Raw genomic sequence first — 13,383 nt, 5'->3', positions numbered from 1 at the left:
GGTTGGCATAAATAATTTGTACCGATAATGCTTACGGTGTTAACTTTCCATCCAATCTTGGAAAGTTTTTACTTGTGATGTTTTTCGGTGCTATTATTATAAAGTGTCCGAGTCATCGGCAGTACAAGTAGTGAATTTGATTTGCTGTAAAATGGTAGCATAATCGTACAGCTCTTAGAAACATATACTAGGCTGATTCTGAGTATTTTCTGCTTGAAAGAATCCAAGAAGATTGGAAATGGAACCAGATTTGTACAGATATCCGTATTGACAAAATCTATGTATATCGATACAACCAACTAAATTGACAAATCGCTTAGTAGTGTTTATTAAGGCAATTTAGCCAATAGGGTCAGCCATATGTAAGAACCGGGACAATGAATATCCTTTAGAGGTTTAACTAGGGTATTTCATACAGAGAATGCGTATCGAATCGAATCGGACTGCTGATCAGTATGAGCATCGAGAATACGCTTAACCAAGGTAAGATCTCTAGAAATTTCTCCGAGTTTCTCCAAACTTCTAGTAAGGGAGGTCCTCTACTGTTGGCTTGTTCAGAACAGGTAATAACAAATAAGTTTTTGTTTTATTTTTTACGAATAAGAAATAAGATCGAAAACCCCTCATGTTTTGAGGCAGAAGAATTGATTACTCCGAAATTATCATGAAAGGCCAACAACTTGTCACCGCCTGGATCGGCATTTCGGTACACAAAAGGGTTCATTTGTGGGACGTTACATAGGATTAAAAAAGGTTGGACTTCGTGTAGGTGTACCGAAGGCTATTGCGACCACTAATGACTGACTGAAGTCCAACATTTTGGAGCACTGGAATCACTCCATCCATCGTCAGCCCTCCGAGCAGCTGTAATTCATCAAACGACCGATCAGCTGTTTCCGCACTCAAAAGATGCCGTCTTTATGCTCATTATGCGGCATTCGGGACACTCCCTCTAATGAAGCTCACATCAACACTATACCAACTAAGCCCTACCTCGAATCAAAACAACTAAGTTGCTTCGGACTGCTTACTGGTAACTATCATTGGTACCAAGTCATAGACATCACCAACACTAACTGTCGTTTCGCGCACTAAACAGTGCTCTATTCACTTATCTGGACTATTTAATGCTACCACCGCGGATCGGGTGTCTTCATCAATTAAACGTCGCATCGCTACAGAGGAAGTGCTAGCTTTCAAACTATTAAACAGAGGGATTGATCACTAAACAATTCCTCTTTTTAAAGTCAGGATTCTCCATAACTTTCGCGCAGCAGCATTGTATTCACGAATCTGGTCTACTAATCTGCGTGTCAGACACTTTAGCCCGTGTCCACACAACCACAGTTACACAGTTTTCAAACATGACTAGCTATGGAATTATTCGAAGCTTAACTTGAAGTTCATAAATACACTTCACTTGAGATATTTAAAAACCTTACCAAAGTGGCTTTCGAAACCAGTAGCTTAATCAACCCGATTTAAATGTTATCCTTCAAGACAAACAGAGTTCAACTGTACTAACGAACACAAAACAAAACACAAAAACCCATGTGCTTCCTCTGTAGCAGCTTATCCGACGACTTAATATATCTTCCCCGAACCATTAAGCAGCAGAAGCTAGCCGCTTGCAGGGCGCGTTCTAAGAAACGCGTCTATATTTATGGATCGAGCATCGAGCGATTTCGATAACGAAATGAAGATGGTACACGCTGTGATGCAGGACCATCACATTTGGAGAATTGGCTTTTGTTGCCTTCGGGGGAATCTGATGCGTACGATACGGGGATGCGTTCAATTTCCATTACGCTGTCATGTGTCTCGCTAACGAAACATTTAAAATCACCCCCGGCAAGGTTCGGTGCGAGTGTGGTGCGCTAGTAGCGGAATGGTTGTTTTAATTCAATTACGATCCACATTCAGACAGACATCAGCCGAACATGACAAGCGTGTTGAGGATGTAAAAAAAAAAGAAACGGGGAGATCTGTTTTAAAAATATGGAGTAGAGAAATCGGTCCGTTTAATAATCGACAACACATCGATAGGCAGCACCCAACAAACAAGGTTTCAACAAAAGGATTTTCGCAAACTTTGGTGAGGTGACATAAAAATTAAATCAACGTACTCAGTGCGCTGCGGCTGCGGGTGATGTGGTGATAAAATGTGCACTCAAAATACCGAACACCAAACCGAACTGGGGTGTCTCTGTTCCTATTTTCCGGTCAGGTCGCCATGCAGGAGGTTTGGTTTTAATCGACTACCACGCGATCACGCGCCACGAACATGCGTCGGAATTTTGCGCGTAACTGAAAACTCACACAATGTTGCATATTTGTGCCACAGCAACACGGCCGATCGTTGCCCGATCATCCCAAAACATGTCAGCCATTTGAACGCACTTCCGGGCGGGGGAAACAATTTTCCGATTTTCCCGTACCATTATCTCTCCCATCCTTTCCATGCTCGAGGAAGCAAGATGGCGATTGTTTCGGGGTGTATTTTTTCCGATCTTCCCTCGGTTGCTGTGTGAGCTTGAAACCGAATGCTTTGCAAGTGTCCACGGTAAAATGTTAGACATCAATCATAAACCACCGTGCACGACGCACCGGTGCGAGAGGGAGAGTGGAAGTGAATCCCGGAAAAATGGCGACGGTACGAGGTGTCTTCGTACACAGTTTGCCGTGAATTATGTAGACGAATGTAGCGAAAGTACGAATTCATGTTCCGAAATTGAGCCCGCGGGACGAAATCGCGCGCGTGTTTTTCGGTGTTGTGTTTTTTGTTTTGCTTTGTTTAAGCGCATCCCGCTCCTCGTTTTACTCGTGGGGTAGGAACTAGGAACAACATAAAAAAACCCCCATGGGGACGGTATAGAGGGACAGAGGGGTGGGAAAGCGTTTCCGGTTTTATTTAATTCTTCGTTAACGTCGGAGGTCGGCTGGGTCGGCTATTGTTCGTATAAATCATGTGTGCATGATTCGTCAAAAAGTACCGGGCGTCTCCATGGGCGCGAAAAAGTTTGGTTTGGTTTGGTTATTTATGAAGGAAACATTGCAAAACGCTTTTCGCAAAAACAGCTCATGTTGAGCATGAAAATCTATAAAATAGTAATCAATTTGAGGGTGAATCGATTTGCTCGTGCACACCGTTTTGCACCATGTTAATGCAGATTGCTTTTTTTGTTGGTTCTCCTTCGCGGTTTGGAGTTGGGCATGTCCGGTGGGGACATGTTAATGTAAAATGGTGTGCGCTTTAAACATTAAATGAAGCAAGCTCTTGTGTGTTGAGTTATAATTTGTCCAATATTCGTTTGATTGATTTATCTATTTACTAAATTAATATTAATATTTTTTTTATTTTCTCATAATTTTTTTTAAATTTTTCATTCTACTTTGATAAAGTATTTTATTAATGAGCTTTTTATTTGTTTGTTTTTTTTTTTATTTTAGTATTACGGCTTACTACCGCACTTTTATTCAAACTATAATTTTGTGGATTTACTTGTTGATTAATTCCTTTTTTTCTGTTTGATTGGTTTTTAGGTATTTTTTAATTTATCCATTTATTGTAAAGTTTTTCCTAGCTATATTCAAACAGAATTCATATAATTTTTTTTTGGGATTAGGCAACAATATGAACTTCAACCAGTTAAGAACTTCCAATAAAGCATAGATGCAACGTTAGCATAAATAAACTAACACCAACAAGGACATGAGGGGCGGCCCGGTGGTATAGGCGACAACGGCGCCGGTCTTCAAACGGCAGGACCGGGGTTCAAATCCCATCCGGACCGTCCCCCCGTAGTGAGGACTGACTAAACAACTACATGGTATCGGCAGTCTAGTAAGCCTTTTCGATGGCCGGCATGGCCTTAGAGGTCGTTACGCCAAGAAGAATAAGAACATGTAAGTAAAATTTTTCGTAAAAAAATTGTCAATTAAATTGTGAAAACCCCCATCAAAACCATTAATAGGGAATGCAGAATCCAAATCAAACCATTTGCTGCCTAGTTCAAACGGCACCAAGCAACAAAATATTTGTCCTAAATGTTCACCATTTCCTAACATCAACCACAGCTAGGCACGGCGGTTTTAAGCCAACGCAACCTCACGCAAAATGTTCATGTGAAGGCATATAAACACCACAATACTGTGCGTTATGATGATGCACTGCATAATAAATTGCACCCATCAGGTTCCATCCCGTGCTAGCAGTAGCGAGTCGCGCTTGAACAGTGTGCGGAGGACGTATGCTGCACAAATTACGGTAGACCACAGTTGTTTCGTTCGCCCAATTGTTGCGATTGTTTTGTGTCACCATAAAGTTAAGGCACGGATGGTTGGTTCGGGCACGGGTCTGGCTTCATTTTTCTGGTTGGTGATCGTTTAAAACATGACTGTGGTTTTGTGAGTGGTTTTAACAGTGCAGTATCATTGGATAAATGGCAATATGGAACAGTGTAACAATTATTGGTAACGTGGAAGTAATATATATAATACAATATGGCTCGCTATGCCATATAATTATCTATTGAAAATAAGAAAAATTTGTAAAATTAGAATAATTCTAAATAATACATGGGATGTTCCAGGACACAGGATAATATCATCAACTCTTCAAGCAACGAGAGTTTGTCAAAAGCGACATGGGTAAACTTAAAATCTTTTTCCCAATCTCATCGGGTGCGGATTGCGTTTTCCTTCAAACTGTTCTTAACAGTTTTTCCTCTTGGTGTGCTCATAACTCTCTCACCCTTTGTCCTGTGAAGTGTCAAATCATTTCGTTTACTCGTTCCCGCACTCCTTTCCTCTATCCTTATGTGCTTGATCAGGTCCTAGTCAACCGGGTTTCGCTGGTCAAGGACTTAGGCGTATGGCTCGATAGTGGCCTTACTCTAACGTCCCACATCGACTCTATGGTTGCTAGAGCCTGGAAAACACTGGGTATCCTGAAGCGTATTGTTCGTGACTTCTCTAAGCATCTGTGTTTGAAAACGCTGTACTGTTCGCTGGTCTGGTCATTGCTGGAGTATTGCTCAGTAATCTGGTCACCAACGGCTCGGATCCATATGGATCGAATCGAGCGGGTGCAGAGGTCTTTTACCAGGTTTGCGGTTCGCAAATTCCTTGGAAGATCCACCTCCACCCTGCCCGGTTACGAGTCAAGGTGTCAGTTGCTGAGTCTTGACTCTCTCAAGACCGTCGATCACCTTCCCAAACTCTTTTTGTCGCTTCCCTCTTGTTGAATTGTATAGATGCTCCTTCTCTGCTTTGTTCCATCCCGTTCTATGTCCCTAACCGTTCCCTTCGTATTCGTCCCCCTTTGATTATCCCTAGGCGCCGTACGTCTGCCGGTCGCAACGATCCTTTTTTGAGGGCACTGCGTTCGTTTAACTCCTCGTCTCTTGTGTTCGATTTCCATCTCTCCCTTCCATCCTTACGCTCCAGTATGCGGTCTTCCCTTTAGCACTTAAATCCCTCCCCATTTCTCTAAGTTTAGAGTTAAATAATTTTAAGTAGAGTTTAAGAGTGTAGTGTAGCCTATTGGCAGACAACACGTTAATAAATAATAATGATAATAATAATAATAATAATAATAATTATTATTATTATTTTTATTATTATCAGACAATAAGCCAATCACTGCACCTTTGAATGCAACAAAAATGGTTTATCAAGCCAAGGTTGAAACTCTGTTTCACAGTTCAAGATAGTTAAAGACTCAAGATAGCGCTCAATTAATGTGTTAAAAATGTGCTGCAAAAATTAAAAACAGCAAGACCAACGTAATACAGGGTGATAAGTCCTCCTCTTCTAAGAGAAATCGTCGTCCAAGAAACCTTGTCTAACCAACATCTTCCAGGGGACCTTAACGTTCGAGGTGCTTTGTTTATCTTGCAATTGAAAAGAATATGGTAATGAAGAGACCTCGATTATGAAGAGATCTTGTAGTGGAAAAATCTCGTTGTCTTGGCTTTAGCTACAAAGACACACCATAAAGTAAGCGGCCTCGCAGTCCAAGAAATCGCACAATGTAAAAGCGATCATCATATAAGGGAACTTGTTATGTTTACGTATAGATCTTGTCTAAGTTTCATCAACTAAAATACGTTAAATGTACCTTGTATGAGATTTGTTGTCTCAAACCTTCTATAATAATATTATAGAAGCTTAAACTCATGAGGATAAGGCATTCGATTGCGATGCAGCATAATAAAACCAATAAAGGAATGTTTTATCACGAGATTCCCTTGTTTAATTTCTTGATATGAAGCGAGCCCGACATCTTTTGCCTATCGATTCCTTGTTTTTTTTTCGACTATTACCATCGATGCCTTCCAATACCCTGGTGGCTTCCAACTGGATGGTAATAACTTTAACAACCTCAAACATCGTTTTGTCTAGAGCTCCAGCCTGGGCTTCCCACGACTACCGTATGAGAAATGGAAAACACCCAACCAATCTTTGAAATCATTTGAAAACCGGCTAGCCCGGTCGGTGGTGTCCAGGAACTGTTTGTGATTTGTAGGAAAAAAAAAACACGATGCTTCCAATTAAGCTAAAAGGGATCACATTTGCGCGTATAGTCGCTGACTTTCCGGGCTTGACCACAACCGACTAGCTCATCCATTCCATTTGATTTCTCGTCCAGTCTCCCTTACACTGTACAGGATGATCCCCGGAGCGATTCCCGGAGCAAAGCAAAACTGCTAAAAGTAGCTACTAAATAAATCAGCAAGAATAAAGAAGAAGAGAGAAAGAGAGAAAAATATAGAGAGAGAAAAAAGCGAAAACAAAACCGGAACCGTACGGGGATGCGGTACCGTTAGTGTGGTCAAATAAATCTTATTAATTGGAATCCCTCGCGCACTCTCCAAATTCGCACACACTCACACACCACACGCTCATACAGCAACGCACATGGCACATGGTGCACTTCACGTGATAAGAGCGAACTTTACGTTTTTAATCCCATTTAAAAGCGACGGTGGTAATGGAGGGATTAGGTTTGTACGTGAGTGTGTGTGTGTGTGTGTGGTTGTGAGGGTGAGCTAAAAAATATGGTCCATGGCCCATCGCATCACAGGAGGCAAATTGGAAAATCAAATCACGCCACTGGCCACCAACAGAAGATCGATCGGTGTTTGCATCTGGGCGCGATGCGAGACTGAGAATGGACGCATTTGGGCCCAAAAAGGACCAACGTTTTGGGAATGGTTGATCCCATTGGTCAGCTTTACGATGTGATCGGTGGGAAGCATTAGGCAGGAAGTTGTAGGGATAAAAGCGAATTAGAATATTAACGAGTGATTCACATCGTAACATTACGTTGTCCATTATTTCGCTTCAAGTGTCAATAAAAAGAAGTAGCATGAAGTGTGGTTATCAGCATTATTGTTAATTTTCTTCCCTTGTAACATAAAACTTAGTTTCTTTCCGATTCAAACAAAAGCAGTAAATGTTAAGTGCTGTAGGTTTAATAATTTTATGTTGACAATATTGAAACACAATGTTATGCTTATAATGCACAAGTTCTTTTACAAAACCCTTAAAATCGATCCAGCTTTGTTTATGGTGGTTCAGAGGAATTAACCTCACCATCTCGAGCAGACAAAAGGAGCATCTGGACAACTTTGGACGCGATGTGCAGAGAGTTGAGACGAATATCGCCCGTCAGGTAATGCAAATATTTCGGAAGCTACTTTATTGTCTACCAAGAAATCTGGAACTACGTGTGGGTGATGTACGGATAGGTGACCGCAAATTTAAAGTCGTACAAAACTTCACCTATCTCGGGTCAAAATTCAGCACCGAAAATAGCAAAGAGACGAAGTTGCCCGCTAGGATGCTGGCGGCCAGCCAGTAATTCTACAGCCTGAGGAAACATCTCACCTCAAAAAACTTGTCGCGACGGTCGAAGCTGGGACTGTTGCGCACCTTTATAGTCCCAGTACTCACATACGCCTCTCAGACATGGACCCTGTCTAAAACAGACGAAGTCCTCTTAGCCGCATTCGAGAGGAAGATGCTCAGAAGGATTGTTGGCCTGTACGAACTGTATGACGACCTCACCGTCGTGCAGCGAATTAGGCTCTTCAGACTCCGATGTTCTGACCATGTTATACGTATTGTTGTCCAGTACCATGGACAACCCAGCTCAGAAAGTACTTTAAGCCGTCCTTTTAGGCCGTCCACATGGACAGAGGAGGCGTGGTAGGCCCAGATTAAGGTGGGAGAATGGGATAACGGATTGACGGACGACGGCGCGGGACCGTGAGTGGTTCCGGATTCTGCTGCGGCAGGCCAAGACCGCAAAGCGGTTGTAGCGCCTGATAATTAAATACTTTATTTTCTAACATCGTAGCTATAAAACGCTTGGAGAAGACGAGTCCGGATGTACGATGACTTGCTAAGACTTTTGCTGAGGAAAGTGTTGAATGTAGAACAGGAATTTTGGTAGCATTCTCGCTGTACTGAATCGCATAACTGAAAAAGTTGCAATAGAAACATTAGAGATTCTCGTTTGGGCCTACAATTGATGAACAAAATATTACGGGAACTCGCCTGTTATTAGACTTTTATGAATAAACTATTAGTATATAAGACTCTAACCACATATTTCTCTTCAACTTTGGTGCTTCTTCTTCTTCTTCTTGGCTTAACGACCTCTAAGGATGTCGGGTCTTGCCGGCACCACGTAGTTGGATAGTCAGTCCTCATTACGGGAGGACGGTCCGGATGGGATTTGAATCGGTCCTGACGTTTGAAGAACGGTGCCGCTGTCGCCTACACCAGCGGGCCGTCTCCTTCAAAGATCTTATGGCTAACCATTTATGACTGGATAGAAAATGCTAATAAATGCCACCTCAATCTCTGGCTTGATCTTTATGCACTACATGGCATATCTCCAATCGTACGAAATTCTCTGTAGTGTTGGGTCAAACGCAAGATCACTCCTCTCAATTACAACGTTCTCCTTTCTCATTTAAAACCTTCTGTACTAAACGACTTTACGGACTAAGTCGTCCGTTCGTTCCGTAAGTCGTTTGAAAACCACTCCTACCCCGGTGATATGTTTTTATTTAGTAAGGGCCTCTACACCCTTCCTGCACAGGACGTCCAAGGTGCTTGATTCGCCACTGTTCAACATTTCATCCGATAATTTAAATGGACAATATGTTCTCGTACAAACAGAATCTTATCGTGAACAATCTTGTTTATCGCTTAAGTCATTTTGTTGATAATTGTGCTGCAATGAATAATTTTGTAAAGCTTTTTGAAAACCATAAAAATGCATAAAAAACGCAGTTATCAAACTTATAATAGTCAAGAATTAAATGTATCACAATACAAAATTCCCTAGCTGATCTGTGTGACCAAAACACACATCCTTTCTGACATAATACATTTTCATTAAATGAAACCTTACCAATTTTCAATAATTCCTGAGGATGCATCGAGTTGCACAACAAGTTGAAGGTAAATATGTTGTCTCTTCCTACCTACCACGAATCACAACATTGCTCTTGATTCATAATTGTATTGTTCCCGTATTGCCCCACAACCGCCATTATGCGTTGGAATATTGCTAGAAAATGTAACTGTTACAATGGGCCACAAAACATCAAACGAACGACTGACCGTGAAATGCGTATCTTTTCCAATATACAATGTGGATTTGATAATTCTGCTGTGGTGGAAAATTGGTGCATTTCAAATGCTTCGTACTGTACTGCAGATCAATGACACATTGCGGCAGGCAGCTCAAACCTTACGGGTGGTGTGCATGATCCGAAGCCTGTTGTATGGTTTATCAGGACACATTATCGAAACTGAATAGCAGCGGTTCGTGAGGTATTTGTCGCATGAATGTGGGTTAGTTTATTGTCCTACTGTAACGACTGCCCATCGGGGCGGGCACAATATTGTGGCCCTCAGTGATAGTGGTAAATCATTAGTACAGATCGAGCAGATGGATTTTAATCGGTTTTTCCATGGCACAGTAAACATCAAGTCCTGAGGTCGTATCAGTGTTGTTTCTCTGTCTTTGTCATTTAATTTCCTTCGTTTGAAGCTTCTTCTTCGCTGTGGCGAGGTTCTGCGTCTTTTCTTTATCGTCTGTGGGAGATAAAAGCAAAACACACTTACACACACGTCCTTTGCCACCCAGTTCGGCTTGCACATCAGCAAAACGGGGGTGTCATATTTATGCACTTGTCATTGACACGGGGCAATGCAAACCCTTAGGTCCCAGACAGGACGACCATGGGCAGCATCGTCAGCCATTTGAGACTGTGAGACTCATCACTGACTGGGAGCGAACATCATCAGAAACATATCAAAGCACTTTAAACCGAACGCTTTCACTTATCGCTTCGAAACGCTTGTAGTGGGTGTGCGGTCTCCTTATAGCCCGACACATGGCATTGCATCGTTCTCCATAGTTGAAGCAGAAAATTGTTCTACTTGTTGTTGTTGTTGGTGCTGGTGTGCTTTGCTGCGGAACGATCACCATTGACATGATGATGATGGTTTTGCGGCTGGCCTAGCTCATGCTGAAATCTATACCATCCTCTTGGACGACTCGCCCTCGCTCGGCTGCTCGAAAGGCAAACCGCATCGGCAACTATTCCGTGCTGCTCAATGCTGGATCTGCATAGAAAAGTGAAGAAAAGCGAAACAAAAACACAGCCAAGCTAAAGGAGAAAATGTAGAAATCCTTAGCGTCCCATCCACCCATCGGGCGTAGATTTCAATTTCAATCTTAACCGCCTCCTATCAGATCTCGCCCTCATCAGTTCCGCACAGCTATCACGACTCGCACGAATAAATATTTGATCTGAGCGGGATCTGTGTGTTTTTGTGTGTGGCTATATAAATGGAATGGAAAAATAATTACTGCTTAAAAACCTCCCGCACCACTCGGTCGGTAAATAATCATCCGCTTCTTTGGTGAGCAAACAGGCAAAACGGTATCGTTTTGTAGCAGAGCAGAACGTGCCCGGTGACGTTCTCGGGTGACCGTACCTATCGGAGTGACACCATCGTGAGACGTGTTTTTTTTTTTTGTGTGAAGCTTCTTGGTGCGATGATGGGCTGCAGTATGTCCAAGATCATCACGATAAGAGCTTACATATTGATGAAGTTGAAGCTGGCGAAGAACCAGTCCGAAATATGATGTCACTTCTTTGCGCACTGAAGGTACGTCCCAGAGTAGCTAGAAAACACAGCACAGAACACTTTGAACAGACAGCAGGGCGCTAAAGCGTTGTACGCTGTGGTGGTGAATCATATTGACACGTATCGTATAGGATGCATAACAATCGCTAGCAATGTAAAGCAAATCCTGACGCATACGGTAAAATAGCATCATATCTCTACGTACCTGCACGAATCTGGTTCGCCGTAGTCGTAGTTTTTTTCCGGGCCGGGCTGAATTCTTTGCATTGCAAAAGACGATGAAAACAGGCGATAGAAAGTGCATAATACTATTCGTAGAAGATTTAGATAGTGAAACCAGTGTATGTATTAGGATGATAGGACAGCTTAGGCTTAGACGGTGGGGACAGCAGTCTTTGATATTTCTGTTGGATGATACGTGGAGCACACTTGCGTGTGCTGTTGTTTTTTCTTAAGATGCACGTGATATAAAGGGATAAAATTTGTACATCGATTCCATAAATATTTATGCTTCAACGGAACGCAAAACGGCATGGGACACTATAAAGAAAAAAAAATCGTTAGATTTCTTCGTATCAGTACAGTGGTTGACAAAACAATAAGATCACTGATTTTGTAAATTAATTGAAATTAAGATATTGTACAGATATTCTACGAATTTCCTTATTTTTTGTAAAAATAGTTTATGATCTTAGAAAAGCGATAATATCATTATATTCATCAGGATATCAATTTTGTTTTCAGTTCTAGCACAATGTCTATACAGTCTTTACCATTACACAAGAGGACATCACATGTCGGGTGTGCTTGAGAGCGTAGTTAATGGTTTTGTTGGTTTTCCAGAGCCGTTATTTATCCATCGATCTTCCTGACCGGCAGTTGTTGGTCTTTATAGTCCCAACACTTTTTCACAGATCACAAAACAAGTTTGTCCATGTTTACAACAAACCACGATTTTGACAGAACGAACAATCCGAACACTCTACGTCTACGTCTCCAATATAAAATCGCACACTGTTCCAAACTAGGAGACATGACCTGAGACAGTCTGTAATCTCTTTGTAGTTACAGTGAGTAACAGATGCACTACGAATCGAATGGTTTGTACAGTAAAATACAGTTCAAGATCTTGGTATATATTGGTTAAAATTTCAGTTATCATGAACACATCGGTCAACATTTTACTTCTCTGTAGGGTGCATAGTCTCTCCAGTTATCTAAGATGGTCTTATTTTTATTATTCTTCTTCTTGGCTTAACGACCTCTAAGGCCATGCCGGCCATCGAAATGGCTTACTAGACTGCCGATACTACGTAGTTGGTTAGTCAGTCCTCACTACGGGGGAACGGTCTGGATGGGATTTGAACCCCGGTCCTGCCGTTTGAAGACCGGCGCCGCTGTCACCTGTACCACCGGGGCGCCCCAATTATTATGATTATTATTATTTATTTCATAGGACATACAAGTATCTTAATGAATAGTGTCTTATTAGCTAACAGAGTGATAACGTATAAAGACGAATTGAACAATGTTGGACGCATACGTAGACGCTCCCGAAACGCAGATTGAGACATACCAAATTCATACATGTTAAAGTTTACATTACATGCGGTACACATTGCGTTCACTGGGTTCGATTGACCAAAAGTAGTCCTGAAGCGAGCAGCCCGGATTATGTTTCGCTGCCTTAGACTCCTAGAGGGCGCAAAAAAGTTAACGGAGCTAAGGAGAGCTGGAGCATCTATTTCGTTGCCGATCAAATCAGCTACAAACATACACTGAGCTGTCGAACAACGAACTGCCAGTGGTTGGAGTACCAAGAGTAGGGTCTCCATGGGAGGAATCTAATGGAAAATCGCGTAGCTTTTCGTTGTATTGTTTCTTTGCGCTGGCTCCAGATGTGTGCTGCGGGGCACCAAACAACACTTGCGTACTCTAAGCCTGATCTGACTAGGGAACAGAAGAGCGTTGTAATAGTAGTAGAGTCGCGAAACTTCTTTGTCATACGAAATACAATGCCTAGCATCTGATTACCACGGTTAACTAGACAGACTCCTTTGTCATCTGAGGTCTAAAGCTGAGTTGCTCGTCAAGAAGGATCCCTAAGCCTCTTACACATTCAGGACGTTGAAGTAAACTATTGTCAATGTTGTTATCAAATAGGATAATAGAGCTGCATGGACATTCGAAAAGGACATTACT

At 42.0% G+C, this 13,383-nt stretch overlaps 1 protein-coding gene across 1 annotated transcript in view; it reads right to left on the bottom strand.

Moving 5' to 3' along the window:
* Positions 1-5,421: 5,421 nt before the first annotated feature.
* The window catches only part of LOC126556961 (bromodomain-containing protein 8), a 238,854-nt gene continuing 230,892 nt past the window's right edge, over positions 5,422-13,383 (bottom strand). Inside the window, exon 2 of the mRNA XM_050212542.1 lies at positions 5,422-5,436. The gene's annotated coding sequence lies outside the window, so the exon portion shown is untranslated. The remainder of the gene's footprint in view (positions 5,437-13,383) is intronic.

The sequence above is a fragment of the Anopheles maculipalpis genome, chromosome 2RL (genome assembly GCF_943734695.1).
Source record: "Anopheles maculipalpis chromosome 2RL, idAnoMacuDA_375_x, whole genome shotgun sequence".
Taxonomy (NCBI): domain Eukaryota; kingdom Metazoa; phylum Arthropoda; class Insecta; order Diptera; family Culicidae; genus Anopheles; species Anopheles maculipalpis.
This window is presented reverse-complemented; position numbering and strand designations above follow the sequence as displayed.